An 8366-nucleotide genomic window follows, 5' to 3' on the forward strand; every position below is an offset into this window, starting at 1 on the left:
AATCGGACGTCAAGGCTGTGACTATTGTATACTTTGTTCGTACTTATGGTACGAATGATGCTGCTATTCCAGAATGAGATTTTCACTCTGCAGCGGAGTGTGCGCTGATATGAAACTTCCTGGCAGATTAAAACTGTATGCCCGACCGAGACTCGAACTCGGGACCTTTGCCTTTCGCGGGCAAGTGCTCTACCAACTGAGCTACCGAAGCACGACTCACACCCGGTCGGGCACACAGTTTTAATCTGCCAGTAAGTTTCATATCAGCGCACACTCCGCTGCAGAGTGAAAATCTCATTCTGGAAACATCCCCCAGGCTGTGGCTAAGCCATGCCTCCGCAATATCCTTTCTTTCAGGAGTGCTAGTTCTGCAAGGTTCGCAGGAGAGCTTCTGTAAAGTTTGGAAGGTAGGAGACGAGGTACTGGCAGAGGTAAAGCTGCGAGTACCGGGCGTGAGTCGTGCTTCGGTACTCAGTTGGTAGAGCACTTGCCCGCGAAAGGCAAAGGTCCCGAGTTCGAGTCTCGGTTGGGTACACAGTTTTAATCTGCCAGGAAGTTTCGATGTTATTCTTCTTCTCCACTTCATGTACAAGGCAAATCGCATGTTGCGGTGTTCCATCTCTTGCACGGCCTTGTTCAGTTCTTCTTCCAATGGTGTTATAGTTGATTTACCAGGAGTCTTCCTCCACCCATACGATGTACACATTTCTTCCATTTTCTCGTATGTCCTTTTATTTTTTCATTTATGTCATGTGCTTCTAAATCTTTCATTACAACCTCATTTCTTCTGTGATCTTTCATTGTACTTCCTTACCCTGTTCTTAAAAACATCCTTTCTTGAACCAGTATTTTGCTTTCTTGGTGCCTTGTCAACAGTAAGTCTTGATAGTGCCAGGGTTGTGTAAGATATCACTTCGGTTTCTTTCTTGGCTTTATCCTGTTAAATTTTTACAATTCCTCCACATATGGAAGGAATTTTAATTAATTTTTTCCCGGATCATAGTTTTATGCATATCTGACGTTGCAAACCAGATATTTAATTTGTTTAACTTCTTCGAAGATTTTATTATTCTTGCCTACTTTTGATATTACTGGTTGAAAGACATGAAATGTCTTTACTTTCGTTTTAACTACAGGTAATTTATATTGTATTCTCAGGCTGTCTGTTGCAGTTTACAGACTCCAATCTCAAGGTCATCTCCATATTCTACAATCATTGTTAGGTCATCTGTGTATAGGACTGAATTTAGTCTAGTGTCACATTTTAAAAGTACTAATTTTTATTGACTATCTTCTATTTACTGATCGGTTCATCAACGAATGCACTGAAGAGTGTCGGTTTAATATTGCCTTCTTGTCTTATTTTGCTTTAAATACACGCTGTAACGTTGGTGAGCCTTAGTTACCTTTGAGTTTGGATGTGGTGAGTTGACGTTAGTCAAGAATGCCTTTAAGAGGACAAATACGCCATTATCCATAAATCACTGAGTTTGAACGAGGTCGTGTACTAGAGCTACGAGAAGCTGGATGTTCTTTCTGCGATATTGCAGGGAGACTAGGCAGGAATGTAACAACTGTACATGATCGGCGACCGCTGTGGTCACTAGAAGACCGAGCTCCGGACGGCTGTGTGGCACTACCAAGAGGCCGTGGTGATCGGCGTATGGCTCTGGCGCATCGTACTGCATCTGCAACAGTAGTATGAACAACAGTTGACACCACAGTGAACTGTTACATATGGGTTACTTCAATGAGAGCACTGAAGCAGACGACCTTTAGTGTACATTCCACTGACCTCAAACCACCGCCATGTGCGACTTCATTGGTGTCAAGCGAGAGCTCAGCAGAGGGAAGCATGGAGGTATGTTGTGTTTTCTGATGAGAGCTGGTTCTGTCTTTGTGCCAGTGATGGCTATGTCTTAGTCAAAAGGCGGCCAGTTGACGTCCAGAAACCAACTTGTATGCATGCTAGACACACTGGAACTACACCTTGAGTTATGGCGTGACAGCAGGAGCACTCTCGTGGCTAACCCACGCACCCTGACTGCAAATTTATAAGTCAGTCTAGTGATTAGACCAGTTGCATTATCATTCATGAGCAGCAATGCAGGTACTATTTTCCAACAAGATAACGCTTACCCACATATCGCTGTTGTAATCCAACATGCTCTACTGAGTGCCAACATATTCCCTGGGCCTGCTCGATCACCGGTCGCGTCACTAGTCGAGCACGTCATCGGACGAGAACACCAGCGTCATCCGCGAACAGCGTTAACCGTCCCTGCGTAGATGACCAAGAGCAACAGCTGTGCAACTCCATCCCACAAACTGACCACCGGCAGCTTTCCAACACAATGCCTGCACGTTTGCGTGCTTGCATTCAACAGTGTGGCGGTTACACTAGTTCTATTAATGTACCAGCATCTCATATTTGCAATGGCTTATCCCGCTCTTACATTAACTAGTGATGTTAATCACTTAAATATTTTACCTACACAAATGTATTCCAGAAATTCTGCATTAATTTTTTTTTGGTGTTGTGGTTTTTTTTCATCACTTATTTCAGTGCCTTGTATAGACTCCTAATGGCATTTATGATATGGATAAAGTCTTACAGCTATTATATCCCATAGCATTTCCCTGCTCACATTTCAAGTGCCTTTTCAAAATGTATAAAACCAAGATCGGTTTCCATATTGAATTCTCGTCTCTTTTATATAGCTTGTCGCAGTGCAAAAACTTCGTCAATAGTTTACCGTCCATTTCTAAAACCTGATTGTTGTTCAGATATTAGATTTACCATGATACCTACTATGCCTAAAGGACAGAAAGACTAATCCATTTGTACTTATTTAATACGACGCACTCCTTTCCCTTTCATCCGTTTCCACTCCGGTGTGCTTGTAGTTGAACGTATGAGGGTGAGAGTCAGATAAAGACAGGTAAGCTTAGAGCTGGAAGTAGACTGAGCTAGCACCGACGTAACCTACAGCCTGTGGGCAAATTCAGCAAAGGGTATTTTGCACCAAAGGTAAACGGAGTCACCACGTTAGGCTATATCAGGTTGGTCATTGTTCAGTAGGAGCATTGAGACTGAACGAGCAACATTTGTCGCAGTGGTTCTGCCATATTGTAGATGCTGGACTGAGTGGCGAAGCATGTAGACGTTCAGTAAGGGCTCCTTAGGTCAAAGTACAATGAAGGGTATTAGAATGTGCCTCTTAGCGACAAAAAACGTGAATAATTTATATTTCAGCCATCACAGTAATGAGGGAAACTGTAGGGGATGGCTTAAATGTTGTTACTTTGATAGATTACGTAGTAAAGAGGGGACCTAGTCTTGCCCATCGAGGTCGAGGGTGAACCATAAGTTTGTGATCTAATTTCACGTGCCTTGCGGTTATTAAGTATAGAATCAAGCGCAATATCTCATAATGTTGGACGGATGGTGTCTTTCTTTTTCATTTGCTGTGAAAATTAAGGCCACTTTTTTATATGTGGGACTTATCCATGTGTTCGCATCATTTATCGTATTTCAGTTTAATTATGTCCACGTTATGCTTTCCCTTATGTTAAAAATTTGTTTAATTGCATATTATTGAGGCTGGAACAATTGTGTCTTGATATTTTACGAATTTGGCAGTGATTTCTTGGTGAGTGGTCGTCAATCACCATTAGCTGTGCCCTTGATTAAGTAGCCCCAAAATATGCTTTCGTGTAATCCTTCGTACCTTAATAGTTCTTCTATTTGAAATCTGTGAGGCTATAATAATTTTATCGCCGAATTTTAATAATTTTTCGGTGATTTTCATGTAATCAGAGTCCAGTTCCCTTCTCCCGCCCTTCCCCATCCCCCCACCCCTCCCACGGTGGGCCCTTCTGCCGAATAATTATATACTCCTTTTGCTGTGTGTTGCTCATTAATGAGTTAACTGACAAATTAAATTCACACAATTACATGTCGTCCAGTTGCATGTGGATTGTCATAAGCTGTTGCCAGCGAAACAGTTTGCTGGCGGTTGCCAAGAGATAAAAGGTTTGCTTAAGTTGCTCACGATATCATGTAATTCTAGGTGTACACCCAGTGTCGCGCTAATCGCATGGGTGACTTTCTGGAATGCTATGTCTGTTAGAATGATGAATGTAGTAACCATATCCCGTCGTGCTTTTCTTTTAGGCCTTGTATGAGGATGTCCCTTGTGTATCAGGAGACCAAGATTAATTTTATTAAAGTTGTTAGCACCTTCGTAGCCATGAACATACGTGTCAGATAAATGCAAATCTTTGCTATTTGCCCATTTGAAAAATAAATAAGTATCTTTTTAAAATAATTCCTTTTTCACTGTCATTATCCATATTCAGTACTGACCCGTATTGAGAGTTTTAACTAGACAGACAAAGTTGCAAAGGAAAAAGTAAATTCATGATAATAAAAAAACGAGGTACCTCTTCCAACAACAGTACAGGGTGTTCTATTGGCACCTTGCCATTCTTGCGTTGTCCGTTGCCTCCTTACGTAATTTCACTGTCGGTTTGCATTGTTCTACGATTGACGAGTGTATAAGTCGAGCTTATCCTTGGAAAGTAACGAAGAGAATCACGCTGGGAACGACGATTACGAGTAATTAATGAAAAGGCAGTACCATCGCAGTGCTTCGCCTTATTTCTTCTCACGTTATATTCACTATGTTTTGTGGCGGCGTTCGTAGGGACAAGCAATTCGCTGTAGAAACGGCTTACGAAGTCACCGCCACACTTTTAATAGCGGGCCGACCGGTCCGTTGGAACAGAGAACAGAAAGATGAAAACCCAAACACTGATTAAATAAAAGTCGGTACTTATCTTTATTAACGAAGATACAGCAACACAGTAGTGAACTCTGTGTCTACAGAAATCTGTCTAGTTCGAGTCGGAGCGGCTAGGTCAGCGTCGGCTGACGACAAACAACAACTCTGCTGCGATGAACACACAACTGACTAGCAAGTACACAATTCGGTGGCGAGTATCCAACTGAGCGGCGAATACAGAACTGTCCTAGGGCTCGCGACTCCAGCGCTTAAGAAACCAGAAGCCAGCGGTGGCGCGCGCAGACTTGCGGCGATTTCCTGTCTCGCTGGCGCTGCTTATGCGGACGGCGTCCGGACTTTGATGCTGCCAACCTTTTGGCAGCGGGCTCGGGTGGCATTACTGGCTAGGATATAACACTATGTTTTTCATTTGATGCAATTATGTAGATCTTCAAATCTTGTTTTGCTTCATCTGTTGTTTCCATTTTTTGCATCCAAGTTCTTTACTTTCCTATATTTCCTGCATTTTCCTTCTCTTCCACACAGCCTCATTACTATGTTCGTTATACATTTATTTATGTTTTTCACTCTTATTGAAAATCTTCAACCACTTCCAAATTTGCTAAATTTATGTCACCCGAATTTATTTAAGATCTTTTGTGCTGATACCTTCTGGAAGGTGTATCTGAAGAACTTGTTTTTCTTCTTGTCTCTTAACTGGTTCCTTTAGTTTTCTCCTGTTTCCAAATCTGTCAGTTACTGTCTAATATCCACTGCTCGATAGATTCCAGTATCTCTAACCTGTCCAAGAAATCACTATTTTATTGTTATACAATCTACGTATGACACATCTATACCCTCTTGTGTACATATTTCTTCCTAAAGACGCTATTGGAAACTGTTAAATGATTAAAGGTCGCAAAATCTCGTATCGTTTTGCCGTTTCCATTGTTTTGAATACGGTCAGAGAGAGTCCCTTTAGTCAGCCATAGTGCCAGTAGTGTCAGTGTCGTCCTAACCGCCGTCTGCTTCACGTCTGCTGTGCAGCGAGCTACCTTAATTTAAGTATTAACTGTATTTTTCTTACTTGTCATTTGTTCTTCCGTGTGTTTTTGCTTTTAGGAAGCTTTATTTGTCGAGTGCTATTAATAGTGTTCCATAGATTTCGTGTTTGTTTTGAATACAGTCAGAGAGAGTCCCTTTAGTCAGCCATAGTGCCAGTAGTGCTAGTGTTTGTTTTCAATACAGTCCAGAGACAGGTAGTGCTGTTTTCTTTGTTTTCTACAAGAAGTGGCTAGCAATCACAGTTTAGTCAATAGCCGCCTTTAGTGAATTAGCAGTCTAGTTAAAAGTTGATTAACTCTTTTCAGTAAATTGATTCCTTAGGATGGAGAGGATGTGTGACTGCTGTGTACGGACGCAGGAGGGGCTGGCCACTGTTCGCGAACAGCTGAACGTGTTGATGGCCGCGGTCAGCCGTCTTCAGGCTGCTGCCTCGGAGTGTAGCGGCAGTGGGGAGTCTGGTGCGTCGCAAGGTACACCCCAGCGAAAAGGTCGGGGAAGAAGGGCAGTCTTCACTCTATCTGCTTGCTGAGGGGTCTCATCCGAAATGTGGAGGAGGCCCTACCGGCGGCGATAGAGAGCACTGGGTGCACCCGACTGCAAATTGTTGATCACGTCGGCACCAATGACTCCTGCCGTCTGGGTTCAGAGTTCATCCTCAGTTCGTACAGGCGGTTGGCGGAATTGGTGAAGGTGGAAAGCCTCGCTCGCGGGGTGGAATCAGAGCTAACTATTTGTAGTATCGTTCCCAGAACCGATCGCGGTCCTCCAGTTTGGAGCCGAGTGGAAGGCTTAAACCAGAGGCTCAGACGATTCTGCGGAGATCTGGGGTGCAAATTTCTCGACCTCCGCTATCGGGTAGAGAAATGTAGGGTCCCCCTGATTAGGTCAGGCGTGCACTACACGCCGGAAGCGGCTACAAGGGTAGCGGAGTACGTGTGGAGTGCACATGGGGGTTTTTTAGATTAGAGAATTCCCTCCCTAGGCCCGACAAGACGCCTCCTTGGACGCGGAAGGTAGGAGTAGGCAAAATGCAACAGGGAATAATAATATTAATGTGCTAATAGTAAACTGCAGGAGCGTCTATACAAAGGTCCCAGAACTGCCCTCATTATTAAACGGTCACAACGCCCATTTAGTACTAGGGACAGAAAGTTGGATGAAACCAGACGTACACAGTAATGAAATCCTAAACTCAGATTGGAATGTATACCACAGAGACAGGCTCGACAGTGAAGGGGGAGGCGTGTTTATAGCGATGAGGAGTGCAATAGTATCGAAGGAAATTGACGGAGATCCGAAATGCGAAATGATTTAGGTGAACGTCACGGTTAAAGCAGGCTCAGACATTGTAATTGGATGTCTTTATAGGCCCCCTGTCTCAGCAGCTGTTGTGGCTGAGCACCTGAAGGATAATTTGGAAAATATTTCGAGTAGATTTCCCCACCATGTTATAGTTCTGGGTGGAGATTTTAATTTGCCGGATATAGACTGGGAGACTCAAACGTTCATAACGGGTGGCAGGGACAAAGAATCCAGTGAATTTTTTTAAGTGCTTTATCTGAAAACTACCTTGAGCAGTTAAACAGAGAACCGACTCGTGGCAATAACATATTAGACCTTCTGGTGACAAACAGACCCGAACTATTTGAAAAAGTTAACGCAGAACAGGGAATCAGCGATCATAAAGCGGTTACGGCGTCGATGATTTCAGCCGTAAATAGAAATATTAAAAAAGGTAGGAAGATTTTTCTGTTTAGCAAAAGTGACAAAAAGCAGATTACAGAGTACCTGACGGCTCAACACAAAAGTTTTGTCTCAAGTACATATAATGTTGAGGATCAGTGGACAAAGTTCAAAACCATCGTACAATATGCGTTAGATGAGTATGTGCCAAGCAAGATCGTAAGAGATGGAAAAGAGCCACCGTGGTACAACAACCGAGTTAGAAAACTGCTGCGGAAGCAAAGAGAACTTCACAGCAAACATAAACATAGCCAAAGCCTTGCAGACAAACAAAAATTACGCGAAGCGAAATGTAGTGTGAGGAGGGCTATGCGAGAGGCGTTCAATGAATTCGAAAGTAAAGTTCTATGTACTGACTTGGCAGAAAATCCTAAGAAATTCTGGTCTTATGTCAAAGCGGTAGATGGGTCAAAACAAAATGTCCAGACACTCTGTGACCAAAATGGTACTGAAACAGAGGATGGCAGACTAAAGGCCGAAATACTAAATGTCTTTTCCAAAGCTGTTTCACAGAGGAATACTGCACTGTAGTTCCTTCTCTAGGTTGTCGCACAGATGACAAAATGGTAGATATCGGAATAGACGACAGAGGGATAGAGAAAGAATTAAAATCGCTCAAAAGAGGAAAGGCCGCTGGACCTGATGGGATACCGGTTCTATTTTACACAGAGTACGCGAAGGATCTTGCCCCCCTTCTTGCAGCGGTGTACCGTAGGTCTCTAGAAGAACGTAGCGTTCCAAAGGATTGGAGAAGGTCACAGGTCATCCCCG

The 8366-nt window shown here is 43.2% G+C and overlaps 1 non-coding gene across 1 annotated transcript; it reads right to left on the minus strand.

The window, feature by feature from the left end:
- Positions 1-137: 137 nt before the first annotated feature.
- Trnas-cga lies at positions 138-212 on the minus strand. The gene has a single exon. It is a non-coding gene; the product is annotated as a tRNA-Ser (tRNA).
- Positions 213-8366: the final 8154 nt, after the last annotated feature.

The sequence above is a fragment of the Schistocerca americana genome, chromosome 4 (assembly GCF_021461395.2).
Source record: "Schistocerca americana isolate TAMUIC-IGC-003095 chromosome 4, iqSchAmer2.1, whole genome shotgun sequence".
Lineage (NCBI taxonomy): Eukaryota > Metazoa > Arthropoda > Insecta > Orthoptera > Acrididae > Schistocerca > Schistocerca americana.